Source organism: Pseudorasbora parva, chromosome 20 (genome assembly GCF_024679245.1).
Source record: "Pseudorasbora parva isolate DD20220531a chromosome 20, ASM2467924v1, whole genome shotgun sequence".
NCBI classification, from domain to species: domain Eukaryota; kingdom Metazoa; phylum Chordata; class Actinopteri; order Cypriniformes; family Gobionidae; genus Pseudorasbora; species Pseudorasbora parva.
Window position 1 is genome coordinate 4,568,964 of NC_090191.1, and position 19,254 is coordinate 4,588,217.

At 37.6% G+C, this 19,254-nt stretch overlaps 2 protein-coding genes across 3 annotated transcripts in view; one reads left to right on the forward strand and one right to left on the reverse strand.

Annotated features, from left to right (window-relative positions):
• LOC137049234 (gastrula zinc finger protein XlCGF57.1-like) overlaps positions 1-19,254 on the forward strand; it is a 295,468-nt gene that overhangs the window by 71,714 nt on the left and 204,500 nt on the right. The window lies entirely within an intron of this gene.
• LOC137049238 (zinc finger protein 850-like) overlaps positions 5,207-19,254 on the reverse strand; it is a 28,870-nt gene continuing 14,822 nt past the window's right edge. The window contains exon 3 of the transcript XR_010899570.1: positions 5,207-5,290. The gene's annotated coding sequence lies outside the window, so the exon portion shown is untranslated. The remainder of the gene's footprint in view (positions 5,291-19,254) is intronic.

The window sequence follows — 19,254 nt, forward strand, 5'->3', positions numbered from 1 at the left end:
TGCATGCAAGTGACAACAATAGAGCCTCGACTGTTCTATCTTCATTTGTCAGTGCTGTGCAACTCTTTGGGGTACCTAAAAGAGTGCGTAGTGATAAAGGTGGAGAGAATGTTGAGGTGGCACGCTTTATGCTTGAGCATCCAGATAGAGGAACAGGTATTTCTTGGATAGTGTAATTTTAGTAGTTTTAACACTTGTTTTTTTCTCTCTAAATACATACGGTATATTAAATCATATTAAAAGACAGCCCTATTTCATAATTACTTTGTTTTTTTCTCTTGTTTAGAAAGATTCATCACTGGACGCAGCGTGCATGATCAACGAATTGAGAGACTGTGGAGAGATGTTTGGTGCGCCGTGACTGTCAATTATCACTCTGCACTCCAACATCTCTCCAGCACCGGTTCTCTCAATCCTGATGATGAACTTGATATCATTTGTCTTCATTATGTGATGCTCCCAAGGATAAATATGCATCTCCAGCTCTTCAAGCAAGCATGGGATCGGCATCCAATTTCCACTGAGCATGGGAGGTCACCACAGCAGCTATGGATTGAAGGGCAGTTACGGAACAGCAACCAAATTTGTGACCCACTGTCTGAGCAGGTATGTTAATGAAGCTATTTTAATATGTCAAATGTACAGTAATATTGCATGTCATAATATTCAACAGGCAAATTACAATGCTAACAATAGTCCTATAATATGACACGCAACCTCTAGCAGTATGTTACTGTAAAATGTCCATGCAAGTAAACTTTAATTTGAGGTGATAGCCTTAAACCATTAAAGTTGAACTTAAAATTAATATTTGAGCTGTATTATGAAATGCATTATGTATTGACTTTGAAATTATTTCATTTGAGTTCACTAAATAAATATAATTTATTCATTAAACTATAAGCACTGCAAAATACTTGATAAACAATCAACTGAAATAGGTGAAATAATTATTTTCACTGCCATTCAAAAGTTTGTGATCTTTGTTATATATATATATATATATATATATATATATACATACACACACACACACACACACACACACACACACACACACACACACACACACACACACACACACACACACACACACACAATTTAAAATCTCTTATGCTCACCATGAAAGGCAGAATTTATTTAATGGATAAAAACAGTAAAATCAGTATATTATTAAATATTACATTTAAAAAGAACATTTTCTATTTGAATATATTTTTAAATGTAATTTATTCCCGCAGGGATGTGATTCTTTGAAATCAAAAATGGCTGTAACTATTACTGATGTCCCTGAAATTGTTTTGCTAAATTAATGTTGTTTTTAGGCAAATGTACAAACAACCCCACAACATTTAAGCAAAAATGTATTTGTTGATACCCCCTCTGTAGAAATCGTATTCCAAGGGGCATCACGAAATGACCGAAAATGACACTTCGTTTTTTTTGTGTGTTTTTTTAAAGGGGCATGGGCACCAGGGGCCCAAAATGTAGGACTGACACCATAACAAATTAAAGATGGAGAACACACACACACACACACACACACACACACACACACACACAGAAATTAAAGGGTTAGAAAAATAATTCTAAATAAACTCTAATCATACACACATTTTCTATGAATTATAAATATATGAATTATAGAACACTATTAGTGAATAGCATGACAAAATTACATGGCATAGCATACAGCTATTCGATGAGCGTGCTATTTCTTTGCTTATACTGTACCCATCTGCACGTGCCCTACCCTACGTGTATTTACAGCAATTCTTAATGCAATTGCATGAGTATATATTTTGTTATTGTAATAATCATCTAAATATTATTTTGTAAAAACAAATTAATTGAAAGAACTGTGAAATGTTAATTTTTGTTTATTATTATTATTAACAGTTAAATAATACATAATAAATAAATTACAGTATGCTCAATAATATTCTTTGTGGGTATTTAGTATAAATATTAATTCTCTTCCGGTCCCTGTCAGCATTCTCTTCATAAATTGCACTCTCCACTGCTTCACCTCAGCATACAACGAAAACTGTAACCTAGCTTTAAATTGGAAATCAGATCACGTTATAGATACAAGTTATCACGAGAACAGCTTTAGATCAGTGTATTCTGCAGCATAAAATACATCAATATTACTTGTTTATTGATTTAATTTTTTTTTTAACTATTCCGTGTTTTGAAAAAGGTGGTTGCTAACAAGTGACTAAATGAGGCAAAATAAGCTGTCGGAGACATGAAACGTCATCATGAGCCATTAGTGGACTTGATAATTAAATGGTTACTTCGGCGCTTAGCATATGGCTTTCTATCAGTAGAAACCCTGGAGTATATTTTAAATATCGTGCTCCCATATCTCCCTGAGATGAGAGATTTATGCAATTTTTTGGGGTGAAAATTACTCCGGTGATGCAAATATCGTTGATTTGCGTCATCGGTAAAATGTTTGGCCAGACGTTAAAGACTACAGCCAGCAGAGGGAGCTATTTCCGCATGTTTTCAACTCACACATGGGGGATGGGGTTGCACTCACAGTCAGCTCGGCTCAGGCATTCATGGAAACGGTGTGGCCGGTGGAGCAAAGTGAATATTTTATCTTCTCAAGTTAATTCCTATGAAAGTTAATCTTCCAAAGGCATGAACTGAAAATGCGCCAGACTGAACACGGGGTGAGAACTACTGCCGCGAGCGTGGACGCGTTTACCTCAGCTCTCATCACGAGAGGTCATTCAGCTCATCACGATGTGTGTAATCTGACTCCTGCTGCGTTTGTGCTGTGACACTTCCTCAGCTAAATACAGGGTTCGTATGGGTGCTTGAAATCCTTGAAAGTGCTTGAATTTTGATGTTGTGTTTTCAAGGTTTGAAAAATGCTTGAATTTTGGATAAAGTGCTTAAAAATGCTTGAAATTGTAACTATTTATTTTACAACAAATACATATCTGACTAAATAGTTTATTAAATGTAAAAATAAAATGTTGGCGAGTCTAAAATGAAACCTGCTGTGCTCGCGATCTGCCTATCTATTTCCATGTGTGACTCCGCCCCCATGTTGTCGTTTCAATGAGCGTTGGCTGAAAGATGCTAAATTCGAATTTTGGATCAAACGGGCACAAACCCCACGAAGTGCCTCTTGTAAAGTCTGCAAAAACACTTGCAGCTTTTCACTATGGGCAAGTCTGCTCTTTAGAGTCACATGAAAGGTAGGCTAAGTCATAGACTTTCAAGACGTTTCTCGCTTTGCATTGAACTTTGAGCTTTATAATTTTACAGGTATTATTTATGCTCTGTCTAGCCTATCTAGCCAGCCTATCGATCATCTCTCTATCTATCTTCAATTAGAGCGTGTTAATAAAATACTTGACATTATTAACATGGTTTTAAACTTGTGTATGAAACGCTCAAAATGGAGCAATGTATACCGCCCACTTCCGGCATGAGACTGTGGCGTGGTGCTGTTGTACACAGATATTTGTGAGTGACGTATATGGGTTCTGCAGTTAGACCTATCTTGATAGATTATTTATATCGCGCTTTTACAATGACGATTGTGTCAAAGCAGCTTCACAGTGTTAAACAGGACAATATTGCAATAGAGTTTGATTCGGTTGTACAGTCATTCTGGAGAAAACAGTAATGATATCAGCTTATTTTAGTTGATCTTAATTTAACTTATTTTCCTCACTATATATGTATAAAACCCCCATTGTAACGTTTTAAAGGGGGGGTGAAACACTCAGTTTCAGTCAGTGTCATGTCAATCTTGAGTACCTATAGAGTAGCATTGCATCCTGCATATCTCCAAAAAGTCTTTATTTTTTTATAATTATATAAGAAAGATGCGCTGTTCCGAGTCTTTCCGAAAAAAGCCGAGCGGGTGGGGGCGTGTCGTGTGAGCGGAGCTAAATAATGACGTGTGCGCGCCGCTGTTATTGTGTTGAGTGCGTCGTAAAGCTGTGTCATCCCTAACAGCGGGAAAAAACTTTATTCAAAATAAAAATATGGCTTTTAATCAGATACAGCCATACATCTATGATCCGGAATCAGACCCAGAGGCTGCAGTTGAACAGGAGCAGCAGCAAAAACGACTAGAGCAGGACGTCTCTATGTGGTACAAGTTATACACTAACTATATAATATGCTTGGCGACTTGTGTTATTTACATATTTATACTTGAATTATATCGTCGTATTTTGGTCTTTGAAGGTGTACATGTGGGAAGTGCAGTTGTGCACGTGTGTTTGTGTGTTTACGCGTGGTTTGTGTAGACAATTGTAATGTTAGTAAGCGGACTGGTTTTGCACGGCAGGCTAAGTTAGTGTTTACATAGAAAGACACGGAATAGTAGCGCATTTGAATGAAGAAGCGCGCTTATTTAGTTCAACATATTTCCCCACTCTTTGTGTATTGTTGTTTGGAGTGCTTTTACAATACACAAACATAAAGTTACACATATAGTGGCCAGCTAAACAAATGTACACGCACTACACATCGCATGCTCCATTGATCAATTAACTATACGTGATCATGTTTGGGCTACTTGATGAGCATAGGCAAAAACACAGACATTTGAATCAGTCTTACTCACAGCCTGCGGTTCTAACGTTGGGACCTTTATCGTTGGGACTGCTCCATCCTTCAGCATTAGGCGATCGGGAAAATCCGGCGTCGAACTGGGCCTTGTTTATGAAACAGTCGGCACCGAAATGCAGTGAACAGACATAAACCTTTGCGCAACTCAGTTGCTGATCCGGAAAAGCAAATTACATCCACTGTTGCCTTAACGCGGGGTTTTTTGGCAATCTGTGCAGGACTGTCTTGGTCTGGCAACCAAAAACGCACTTTTTTGGTGACATTGTTAATTTCTTGAAGTCACATCACCTGTGCAGCGCAGCCTACGAGCCAGCGCTTTGATGGGTGTAGCCTGTTACTTTCGCTCTCTCTCTCTCTCTCTCTCTCTCTCTCTCTCTCTCTCTCTCTCTCTCTCACGCTCTCTCTCTCTCTCTCTCTCTCTCTCTCTCTCTCTCACGATCTTCCGGTAGAATTGTCCGTAAGGCCCATACAAGGAAATTCCGAAATTTTAACGTCAAGTGGACCCATGATCGAAAAAAACTTACTGAAACTTATGACTAACCGGAAGTAGTATTTTTGACAAAGAAATACTCCCATCAAACGTCCACCTTAACTTTTGAAACTTTGTCTATGTTTAGGATGGGAATCCAAGTCTTTAACAGTGTAAAAAGCTCAGTATGCATGAAACAGCATTTCACCCCCCCTTTAAGGATTTCTAAAGTAAAAAGTTGCCATTTATATCTCTTAAAATAGATAAATTAAACACAAAGCTTAACACAATAAAAATGAAAACAAAGATTAAGCATTTGAACATTTATTTATATGACACAAAATATATTTTTTTACTCAAACATTTCAGAATAAACCTTTTTTTCATAGTACATACAGTGCCTTGCGAAAGTATTCGGCCCCCTTGAACTTTGCGACCTTTTGCCACATTTCAGGCTTCAAAACATAAAGATATAAAACTGTATTTTTTTGGGAAGAATCCACAAGTGGGACAGTCATGAGGTGGAATGAAATTTATTGGATATTTCAAACTTATGTAACAAATCAAAAACTGAAAAAATGGGCGTGCAAAATTATTCGGCTCCTTTACTTTCAGTGCAGCAAACTCTCTCCAGAAGTTCAGTGAGGATCTCTGAATGATCCAATGTTGACCTAAATGACTAATGATGATAAATAGAATCCATCTGTGTGTAATCAAGTCTCCGTATAAATGCACCTGCAATGTGATAGTCTCAGATACTAGTCCGAGATACTGTTGTGAAAAAGTTTAAAGCTGGATTTGGATACAAAATATTTCCCAAGCTTTAAACATCCCAAGGAGCACTGTGCAAGCGATAATATTGAAATGGAAGGAGTATCAGACCTATACAAATCTACCAAGACCTGGCCGTCCTTCTAAACTTTCAGCTCATACGAGGAGAAGACTGATCAGAGATGCAGCCAAGAGGCCCATGATCACTCTGGATGAACTGCAGAGATCTACAGCTGAGGTGGGAGACTCGGTCCATAGGACAACCATCAGTCGGATACTGCACAGATCTGGCCTTTCTGGATGAGTGGCAAGTAGAAAAAGGTGTCGTTTAAAGTTTGCCACAAGCCACCTGGGAGACACACCAAACATGTGGAAGAAGGTGCTCTGGTCAGATTAAACCAAAATTGAACTTTTTGGCAACAACGCAAAACGTTATGTTTGGCGTAAAAGCAACACAGCTCATCACCCTGAACACACCATCCCCACTGTCAAACATGGTGGCGGCAGCATCATGGTGTGGGGCTGCTTTTCTTCAGCAGGGACAGGGAAGATGGTTAAAATTGATGGGAAGATGGATGGAGCCAAATACAGGACCATTCTGGAAGAAAACCTGATGGAGTCTGCAAAAGACCTGAGACTGGGACGGAGATTTGTCTTCCAACAAGACAGTGATCCAAAACATAAAGCAAAATCTGCAATGGAATGGTTCTGAAATAAACATATCCAGGTGTTAGAATGGCCAAGCCAAAGTCCAGACCTGAATCCAATCGAGAATCTGTGGAAAGAACTGAAAACTGCTGTTCATAAACGCTCTCCATCCAACCTCACTGAGCTCCAGCTGTTCTGCAGGAGGAATGGGCAAACATTTCAGTCTCTCGATGAGCAGAACTGATAGAGACACACCCCAAGAGACTTACAGCTGTAATCGCAGCAAAAGGCGGCGCTGCAAAGGGTTAACTTAAGGGGGCCGAATAATTTTGCACGCCTAATTTTTCTGTTTTTGATATGTTAAAAAAGTTTGAAATATCCAATAAATTTCGTTCCACATGATTGTGTCCCACTTGTTGATTCTTCACAAAAAATTACAGTTTCATATCATTGTTTGAAGCCTGAAATGTGGCAAAAAGTCGCAAAGTTCAAGGGGGCCGAATACTTTCGCAAGGCACTGTAATACACAATTCTACACTGGAATGCATGATTCAAGCAAATTTAGATTAATCAAACCCCAAAACACACAACAATTATTTAATTTTAATAAATGTACTTTCCCCTTAAGTAGCAAAAGCATCATATACTAGCTGTGGTTTGCTTTTTAAAAAAAAAACACAATCAGACCAAAGAGAATAAATTGAACTAAGTTGAAAGTTTTTGGACAGCATGTACATGAAAAATTATATCTAAAATAAATTAATAAATTAAAAAAATCTCCATAAACATTGATAATTGTCTCTTTGGCCAGGTTAACCTGTGAAAGTTGAAGGGGAAATTTCAGAAATCAGGGCTCTTCCACTAAACCTTTGAAAACTTTTGGTTGTTCCACAGTCTTTACATTGCAGTGCAGTGCATGTCTTCTGTGATCCATGGCTCCTTCATGGGACAAGGGTACAATAAAAGGGAATGAAATGTTGGAAGTGTTTTAAAAATATTGTGTGTTGAGGTCAGGATGCATCATGTATAATACATTTTTGAAATTCAGTTTTTCTCATGTCAATATTTGTGACATAAGTGATCATACCATGTCACAAATCAAATTATTAAACAATTTTCAGTTTAAAATGTATATCAAAGGCAAGCACTTCATAGGGCTTCTCACACTGATTTTATCGTCATTCTAAACAGGCTTTTAACCTCCGGTAAAGTAACATTTCGCACTTTTATATTTGCGTGCTTTGGACAGTCACTGAAACACTGTGTTTATACATAAATAAATAATATAAATAATAAATTCAGCGATGGAGAGGAAAAACATCAAATGCTGACAGAAAACGCAACAATTGCAGTGAGGAAGATAACATTTTAATTCTTTTATAATTTGAAATGTCAATTCAGGATAAACTTGTAATATGTAATATGCATTTATGAAAACATTGTGTGCAGTCTCTGTCCAATCAGTGACATTGCACACAAGGATGCTATTCCATGGTTTAGTAAAATACAGTGTGGAACGGCAGTCTATGAATACCCAGGATTAACTGTTCATCTCCGGTATATGATGATCAGTGTGAAACGTGAAGCAAGATAACCCAGGATTCTGTATACCTGCAGTTTACTATTTCAAGTGTGAAAAGCCCTCATGTTTTTCATCCTAAAAAAGAGAAGCTTGTATTAAAAAAAACATGTTACTTTTTCTTACCATAAGCTGAAGATGACACAGTCAATAGAGCCAGCCAACTGTTGTGGAACAGTCTAAAACAATAGAACATTAAGTTATTCTTGGAAAAGATGTGACAGATATGCCTTATGTCTTTATGAGAGCCTTTTAAAACCAAAGGTGGACAAAGTACACTACTCTATTACTTGAAAAGTAAAAGTACTATTGGTCAAATATTACTCCGTTACAAGTGAAAGTTCTAAAAACTGATTTTTACTTAAGTAAAAGTACAGAAGTATTTGTTCTAAGAAGTACTTAAGTATCAAAAGTAAATTTCCTTTTTTTTATGTCATTGTTTTATTATTGTTGCATTGTTGTTTAAATGCACACTATGTGGGCGATATTTTAAGAATATTTGCGACAACGATATTTATGACGATTGAGAATTTTTTTTATAAAACAAAGTTTTATTGGTAATTGCAGCTGGAAGGCAGTAGCAGTGCACTGCACTGCATTGTCCATCATTTTCCAATGAGCTACTGTCATTAATGAGGGAATATTTAATTCAAAGTGTAAATCTATTGTCATAAGGTGGCAGCAGTAGCAGCAGCTTTATAGTCACACACAGTCAAATGAAAGCAAAGTAGCTTCTAAAGTAAAATCTAAAGTAAAACTATAACATTTTAGTTTCACAAAAACTAAAGCAATTTATGTCATGGTCTGTCTGATTGTTCGATTCTGATTGGCTGGAAGGTATGCTATTCAATTGTTTATTGCACTGGTAGTTCCAAGTCAGATGAATCATCGTTCTATATTAATGCGCTGTTTTCATTATGAAGTGCACGTGCGCATACACACACGTGTCACTCACATGCAGAGAGCGGAGCGGAGAGCTGCAGATTCAGAAGCACAGAAACTTATCAACGCAGACCCGCAACTTTTAGCAATAAAATAGCTAAGCTCCTGGATCACTACATTATATTTATCTGCAATGATGGCGTTACATCGCTATTTTTAAGCAATAAACATACATTTTCATTGTTAAGAGAGACACTGAACATACGTAGTCACGCATAGGAATCCTCTGTCTGTCTCTCTCTCTCTCTCTCTCTCTCTAATTAATTCAAATAAATGCTATAATCAATTTATTCAAATAAACTTAATCTTACGCATTACTTTATCTCTGTGTCTGATTCAAAGGAGGCAGAATGCTGGATCTAACGAGCCATAACTGACAAAAATAACCGTCAATGTTACCCTTCCGGTCAAATATTGCGCTGCAAACATCAATAACAGCTTTAATTTGTCAATGTTATATCAGATGTCAAGAGGGCTGTCCTCTTGTAACCAAGTAGCTCCCTTTTAGGTACCAAATCGTCAATGGAGGCTGACATGCTGCTCTTAGTACTCTTCTCTCTCAGGCAGGTGTTGTTGTGCGCTCTAGGGAAAGTAAATGCGCCATACGTCATAGCGTCGCTATATCATTGAGATAACAATATGACACTTTTTTATCATGTAAAAATGCCGGTATTATCGTGGACGGTATGATATGGCACACCCCTGCTACGGTGATGCTCCATAAGACATGCTAGCACATACGACTCATTTCAATACTTGTATAAAAGTAACAAAGCTCTTTATAATGCTGCTGTCCCTTTAACGCTGAATGCACGGATCTAATACACTGATACACATCCGATATTCTCTCAACTTTACTCTTCTCTTTCTCCCAGACGTTTATAATTTTTACATTATATAAGACATGCATCAAGTGTATGCCAACTAAACTAATCTTGAATTTTTAAAGTATGGCTATGGGTGCACACACTGTGCCGAGGAACCATCTTCTTCCATTTTGCTATGAACTGATCAGTGTTTTAAAAAAGTTGGGAAACTTTACATGACCCTATAAGAGTGATTCCTGGTAGACTGTCTGCAGCAACAACAACAAAAACATATTAAAGAAGGAAAAAGCTGAGCATCTCCAAATCGTAATATGCCTCTATAAATTAGAATAAAATCCACATAAACCAAGTCAGTATCAGAAAATGTAATTAAATAGAAAATACAGCACCAACAATAAAGAAAATCACAAACAGTAACTTAAAGGAAGACCATATCAACAGACTCGATAGAGACATCGTAAAGGCCATTTAAAAAAAAAAAAATAGTGCCACGTTCTGTATAAAGTGTTAATACAACAAAGATGGATCAAATACACAACACAAATAAACTTGATAGATTAAAACCACAACACAAAATCAGCTATTTACCGTGTTCTCTTCTTCCTCCATGCCGATTTAGTTGTCGTTAACTCCCACTTCCTGTCTGAGCCTGTTACTCCGCCCACTTCCGGCGTGAGACTGTGGCGTGGCGCTGTTGTTCTCAGACTGTTGTGAGTGACGTATGTGGGTTCTGCGGTTCTGCAGTTGGTTAATATTGGCGCAAACTGCTTCTGAGGTAAACCTAAAATCAAAATAAAGAAACAACAGCATGCTTTTAATTTCAGTGCCGCATAGATTGAAATTTTGATGAGCTCCGTTGAAAGGTTAAAGCCTGTTTTTTTTCATAGCTTATCTTAATGTGCTTAATGTGTTAATATTTGGTAGTAACAGTTTATGCAAATAGGATATTATTTTTATAAGTTACCAATGGATCTTGAACAGTTACTTTATTCTGTGTGGTAATTTTTACTGTTGCATTTTGAAGTACAGTATCAGGACAACCCACATGTTTTACTGGTACTGTTTATTAACTATTTAACAAGGTATTATAGTCATCTGTTGCAACTTTATAATAATCATCCAGATAATGTTTATAGACAGTTTACAAACCAACTAGTAACCCTTAACAAAGTGTTAGGAATATTTGGTCTGTCTATCTATGTAAAGTTTATAGATATTTAAAAAAAAAGGTTTCTTAAAGTTTTACAAATATTTTTTAATCATTCCATTTTGCTTGGGGCCCCCAAATTCCTTCTAACCGCCCTGGCTGAGCCTGCATGACCGGCACTAGAAAGAGATTGTCGTGGTTGTCGGGTGAGACTTAACGTTGTCGGAAAGGTATAACAAACGGTAATATTGTTTTTATTAGACTATTGATATTGACTGGTTTGAGTTCTTTTATTGGTATAGGCAAGGGAAATGGCCTCAAACGCACCATAATGCAGAAAATCACTTCTACGAAATAAAAACAATTCTTGGGGGAGAAACCCCCAGACCCCCCTTCAAAAAAATAGCCCCACCTATAATATTTTTCCTGTGCAGAACATAAATACCACTAGGGCGCATTGAAATAATAATGATAATGGCAATAACAATAATATGTAATTGGACAGATAATGAGGGGGGGGGGGGTGCCCTTTTTTAGGTCAGAGAAACTGCCCCTCAAAAATCCTGTGCACGTCCCTGGTAACAACTGCAATTTTGTATTATTTCTGACCCTGTTTTGATGTAAAGTAAATGGAGGCGAGGAGTCGATTCCATAGACTCCTACAGTGGGTGTCGAAAATCGGAGTTGACTCTAAAACACCTGGAATCGAACACCCCTAGGAGTCTGTAAATATTTACGAGTAATTTATCATCAAAGCGCAGCACATCCTCTATGTCCTCCAAAAGTATTTCCACCATCAAACATTACTTACTGCTTGTTCAGATTAATTATCTCTTGTATAATTTATAAATGTATCTCGAAAAAGATAGATTTTTACTTTTTGAAGGCTACTGTTATTTTTTAAAAGTTTATATACATATATAAAATTTTCCTTTTTTTCCCTTCTAGAGATATTTAGAAGAACACAGTATAGACTGGGATGGACCAACACCAGTGGATGATGATGACATCATTGAAGTTCCCCCGCCACCTGAGAATCTACGCAGTGCTGTTTTCCAGTTTCTTCAGGGAAGAGTGGATCCACTTGGCGCTAGCACTTGCTTTGGAGTTGACATTTTCCTGGAGGCATTTAGGATTTCAAGGGAGCGATTTGATTACAATTTGTAGCATGCTTAACTTAAAATGAGGGTCACCATAGTAGCTTCTGTAGCAATTTAGTTTATTCAGAAAAAATTTACCACCTTTAATTTCTTTAATAATTTGCTCTGGTATTTTTGTATTTTGTTATTTATGTGGCATATAAAAAACCTACATTATCAAATAAAAAAGTCTTCATTAACACTAATTTAAACCATCCCTTTCAATGACAAATGAATGTATTTCTCTCACTGACCATTCAAAAAACAACGTTTCATACATATTATAGAAGATATTAAATAATTTAGCACCCATGTCAGACTGTAACACAAATATTAACACTTGAAGATAGTCGTTACAGGTAGGCTCTACTTGAAGGGATTATATAGTAATGTTGTATTGATTGAGCTAGAAGATTGTGATAAGCAGCTTGTTTTGCCTTTGAAAACATCCTCCATCTTATGGCTACAGCTTGCCGGCCAGTATGACCACAACAGTGAAAGACCCCATGTTTTTAATAGTGTAGCCGATTTAGAAAATGGTTCATGGTTGTTTTATTGTTTTTTCTTTGCCTCTGTATGATAGGCTACATAATACAGTGGTTTAGCGTAACCTTGACATTTATGCAGTTTTATAAGCGCCATTGTCGTATTTTGATGTATCATATATTCTCATACACGGACTCATTCAGGAAGCTCAACTGCCGATCCGAATGATCAAATGGCCCGAATGACCGGCGAGCTCTGACGCCGATTCAACACGTCAGATTCTACTGCTGGATATTGATGTATCATGTATATCTTTGTTTTATTTTGTTATGGAGTTGTTACTTGAACAAGTGTACAAACAATTTCATTTTTTAAATCATTTTAACTGCTGATTCATGCATGTGTGTATGTAGGCTATCTCTCTCTCTCTCTCTCTCTCTATATATATATATATATATATATATATATATATACACACACACACACACACACACACACATTTAAGGTGAGTTAAAAAAAAAAAAAAAACTCATTATTTACTTAAGTTTACTTATTTTAAATTTTACCCTAAAACATGCTTTTCAAAAAAAAAAAACCTTGCCCCATTGACTTCCATGATATGGGGAAATAAAATGTAATTGAAAGGGTCAACACAACTGTTAGCCATATTTTTCAAAATAACTTGTTTTGAGCAAATAAATTCATGCAGGTTTGGAACAACCTGATGGTGAGTAACGTTACATAATAAAAAATAAAAAGCTTGTGTGAACTATCCCTTTAAGACAACTGAACCAGATGACGACAGAAAAGGACGATAGTTAAGATGACTGAACAAGACGACAGAACAGGACGACAGTTATGATGACTGAACAAGACGACAGTTCAAATGACAGAACAGGACGACAGTTCAAATGACTGAACAAGACGACAGTTCAGATGACAGAACAAGACGACAGTTCAGATGACTGAACAAGATGACAGAACAGGACGACAGTTCAAATGACTGAACAAGACGACAGTTCAAATGACAGAACAGGACGACAGTTCATATGACTGAACAAGACGACAGTTAAGATGACTGAACAAGACGACAGAACAGGACGACAGTTCAAATGACTGAACAAGACGACAGAACAGGACGACAGTTCAGATGACTGAAGACGACAGAACAGGACGACAGTTATGATGACTGAACAAGACGACAGTTCAAATGACTGAACAAGACGACAGTTAAGATGACTGAACAAGACGACAGAACAGGACGACAGTTCAAATGACTGAACAAGATGACAGAACAGGACGACAGTTCAGATGACTGAACAGGACGACAGAACAAGACGACAGTTCAGATGACTGAACAGGACAACAGTTCAAATGACTGAACAAGACGACAGTTCAGATGACTGAACAAGACGACAGTTCAGATGACTGAACAGGACAACAGTTCAAATGACTGAACAAGACGACAGTTCAAATGACAGAACAGGACGACAGTTCAGATGACAGAACAAGACGACAGTTCAGATGACTGAACAGGACGACAGTTAAGACGACAGAACAGGACAACAGTTCAAATGACTGAACAAGATGACAGAACAGGACGACAGTTCAGATGACTGAACAGGACGACAGTTAAGATGACTGTAGGGGCAGCAGTATACAGTTAAAGCTCGGACTTTATCTGAAAAATAGGATCAATACAGTAAGGACAACAGAGCAAATCGACATAAACAGTGAACACACACATCAACATATACCATTTTTTCCGAACAACTAGACAAAGACTGATGACAAAGACAAATGTATAGTACAAAGCACTGGGCAGTCAACTTATTTTTGGCACAAATGGAACCCCATATTATTAAAGTGAAGGGGGAAGACCTGAAGATTGAAGAAACATTCAGAGTCAAACATGAAGGCGTGAAGATTGAAGAAACATTCAGAGTCAAGCATGAAGACGTGAAGATTGAAGAAACATTCAGAGTCAAGCATGAAGACGTGAAGATTGAAGAAACATTCAGAGTCAAGCATGAAGACGTGAAGATTGAAGAAACATTCAGAGTCAAGATTGAAGAAACATTCAGAGTCAAGCATGAAGATACTGAGGAGCAAAGAGGTTGGTTTCATTCTCAAAGCTGAACTCGGTCATTTGATCCTTATTAAAATCATCAGCTCTTCAGAAATGAAGGATATTTTGAAGAATGTCATATGAGTGTAATAATTAAAGTGGTTTTATTTGACATGGAGCGGGTCAGACAGATTACAGTTGAGATTACATGTCCAGACAAAAACTGCCTTCAACCTCAGAACATCCGACTTCCAAGTTGGACATTCGTTATTATGATGTCATGCATTAAATTAGTAAAAATCTGTTGATCACATTAACATATCTGAACATAAATAGTTGCAAACGTTCATTGAATCACTTAATAAATTAGTCATATGTCAAAAACAGTCTAATAAATCTTTTTTCCAGCTGACACACTTGATATAGAGTTATACTGCTGTCTGCGTTTGTTCTTCATTTAAAGGCTTTGATCAGCAAATAAAACAACCTGTAACTTCATAATGAACTGGTTTAAACTCTCAATGGATGTTTACCAACAGGTGTGTTTTAATCTCTAATATTCTTAATTTCTCTTTAGAAAAAAGCACAATAACAACTACAATCAACAGAAGAACATACGTCATACCTCAAGGTAAGCAGCTAATACATGCAATATTAATAATTACAATATAACAATATAATCATAACTCATATAGTGATCACAGTATAAAGCAGCATTTCTTCTCTCCCACAGGTCTACAGGTCTGCTTCCTCACAGACTCAATGTGTCGGGATATCGAGGACTATTTCCCAAATGCTCAATGCTGGGTTCACCCAGACACAACTCTCATGAGATCTGCTCAACAACACATCAGACACTTTGAGAAACTACACAAGTACACATTAGTGATTCTCCACATCGGAACAAACGACATCGCGAGTGGAGCGCCTGCGTCGACTGTGGTCCAGCGAATGAAAACGCTCATAGCCAGAATCTCATTGGTCAATCCACACGTTCTGTATTTCGCAGTCAGCGCTGTTTTACCACGAGTGAACGACGACTCCACAATGAAAACGACAATCAAACAATGCAACAGCTTGATCCAACACTGGACTTCACAAACAAGAAATATCCTGTTTCTGAACACTACAAAACCATTTCTCAAAAATGGAAGAATAATCCAAAACCTATACAACGATGACGGACTTCACCTCAATCAAGAAGGAAAACACAAACTTTTCACACAATTTCAGCGATTCCTCGGGCAATTTTGCCGGTTTTCATCACATGCAAAACACCTCATGAAAATCTGAAAAACATAAACTTGACTTGTTCAATAGATTTGTGCAGCAATAAAATACATTTCAATTAACAAAACCTCACATATCTTCCTGAAATTCATCTTTACCTACACAAAACTACAACAAAGTGATGAGTGTGTAGCACACAGATTTAGCCTTTACCTCTGTTGTTTTAAGTTTCATCTGGTTACTTTCTACAATAATGTTATGAAGGTCAACTGTACACATGACTATAATAAAACTATATTGTGATTTTTAAATCTTGACATGAATCACATTATTTACAGCACATCCCAATCCAAATTGTTCTTTCTTTGGTCTCTTCACATTTCATCACGTCTGTTCCCTAGAAAGATTAGTAGGCTACACCTCTCATGACTTCTGAGTCGAGCCGCTAGTTCTGTCATCATGTCTGATCTGGGCCGGGGTTCCCCAGATATGTAATTCCCAGAATACCCAGACCAAGATGCAAAAACTCTTTCAAATGGAAAAATGCGATTTAAATGTAATCACTAGGCTTGTTCGACTTCATCCAGCGATGCACACCCCGATCGGTGTCTGACTTGAAGCACTGCATGCCAGTTAGAAATTTTGTCCGACTTGAGACAGCGCCGACGGCACGTGACTGTGACGTATGTCAACAAAAAACCGCGAGAGCGATTCGAGAGCTGCCGGCTGATGCAGCCGATGCAGATTCTGAAGGGGACTGCAGGAGCTCTGATGACGACACGGCTGATCCACGATTGGCCACAAATGGTCACAAATAATTTATTTATAACAGTAAAACCTCTTTTCATGTAGTTGCGATGTTATATTGTCATGTTTATCAAACTAAATAAAAATAAAAAAAACTGATAAAAACACCACTTGACACCACTTCATTGATAGTGTAGGTTTATATGTTGAACTTTAAAGCAGCACTGGGTAACTTTTGCTCTCGGGGTCCCCCTACAGTTGGGAAAAAATAATGTCCTCAACTACTGCCGTAAACTCTGTCATCCTACAACAGGGGATGCCATCGCGCGTGCATTTGTTGACATGACAACCCTGATAGCCCTGAACTAGTGATGCGTGGGTCGTCTCATAACCCGCGGACCCCGTATGTCTATTTAATGGTCGCGGGTGTGGGTTGTAAAAATATATACAGTGGTGCGGTGCGGGGCGGGCCAAATAATTTCATAAAAGTGGCCCAGCGGGTTGGTGCAGCACTAACAGTTACCCTGAACACTGCAGGAGGAGTTCACATGCAGTTGTTCTTCTGGCGGCGCGTGTGAAATGTCTTCATCCCAGGTACAGTCAGTGGCATATGTTTTAGCATGTCATATGAATATAATTTCATGGGTTTTATTTTTTTCAAACGCCAGATGATCGCGATGCTCACTTTTACAAGCCAGCGTCATTATAGTAGTCTATTGGTTACCGTTTTCCAGAATCTATATGATACTTCAGTTCAATGTTTGAGTGGTAGGTAATCACCATAACAAGCATGACAGCATCGGTCGGGCACGCCTCCTTCAGCTCACGCCGACGAGCAAACGCTGGTCACATGTTGATCCTCGTCCTGCCTTTAATCCCATCACTTTTTCATTTCCTCTTATTGCTTTCCTCCAACAAAACCTTTTCTTTCTTATTTGTCTGTGCTGCTTCGGCCATGACTATATTATCCGACAAACAAAGTTGGGCTCGCACGTCTGAATTTAAGGAAGTGTGGGTGTTGGTGGAAGTGATGTATATGCCGTAAAGCAGTCGAGTTGTGTACTTCTTTTTGTTCTCGCATTACTACCTGAAACCCGAAGTTTAAAAGTACGATTAAAAACGATACAGACCCCATCAGGCTATGGCAGACGTGTCATTCAACCTATTGTAAGTCGATGTATCACAAGAGTCTTGAAAATTAAAAAAAATATTATGAAGGTTGAAAAGATATAGTGCTGCTTTAATAGACGTATGAAAATGTAGTGTAGCCCTGAATGTTTTTGCCCCTTTAAGTGGGACAGATAAATGTTGCCCCTTTAAATTTTGCACTTGGTAATGGAGTTCTGATAATAAGAGTTAATAAGAATTACAGTGACATTTGATGATACTGTCACTTTGATGATATAATACTGTTGCGATGTTTTAGAAAAAAATAATGGTAGCGAAACTTGGGCTGCGTCCGAAATCACGTACTTCACGTACTTCCATACGTGAGCAGAGTAGTATGTCCGAATTCATAGAATTCGAAAAACAGTATGCGAAAAGTACCCGGATGGCATACTACTTCCGGCGAGATTATGAAGTGCGCATACGATGGACACTTTACTATCCCATGATGCCACGGGAGAGAGGAGCTCGTTATATTTGAAAATGGCGGAAAACGGAGATGCAGCTGTTTTCAAGTGTAAGTACTTTAGAAACAACTTTTTGTTTATTTGTGGTTAAATTGTATTTGTTTAACATCATATAAGTAAACGACTGTCTTGTTAGAAGTTTATATGATGTAAATTAAGGTTGTCCTTTTCCAGCCAATTCAGAAAAATGATAGTTTTATCATTATTAGTAGACTAATGTAAATCAGCTACCGATAGCACTGTTTTCACAAAACGAAGACGTTTGTTGTTTAGCAGTTTTGTTTAAGCGTTCTGTATGTGTTGCTGGTTTTTGAAACAATCTAATTGCACGTGTATCTGAGAAATATGCTGTCTAACTCTGAATACGAGCGCTGCACTGTAGAGAAAAACACACACACTCCAGACACCATTCAAATGTATTAGCTTTATTTTTGTGTATTTAACTTTCAAATGGAGGATACAAAGCTTAAAATAAAATCACATAATTTTGCCGTACAGAGCGTAAAACACCACCAAAAGGAAAGGTATTAAAATGTTTTTTATTATAGTGTCATCACGAGGAAAGAAATTTAACTTTATAGCAGCTTCGGTAAGGTCACTTTCACAGGTTTCAAAAAGATCTAAAAGGACTTTGATACTAGCAATCTCATTTATAGGGCATCACTTTAAAATAGTTCAATAACGTTAACGTTATATGTTTCTCTTAAAGCGTGTACAAGATGAAGACTTTACGATCTCGGTAATTTTTGGATTTACTCTTGAAGTAAATAGTTTGTAAAACATGAAGCTCAAATATGTGATATGTAGCTATAATTTCAAATGCTTTCATCGCACATCGCTGGCGAATGTGTGGAGTCGGTGGAATGGGCTCTTTAAATCTCCGCGCTGTCATGACGGCGTCTATCACGTGACAATTCCATCATGGCGCATGTAGTACGCCCGACTCTATTCATACTACC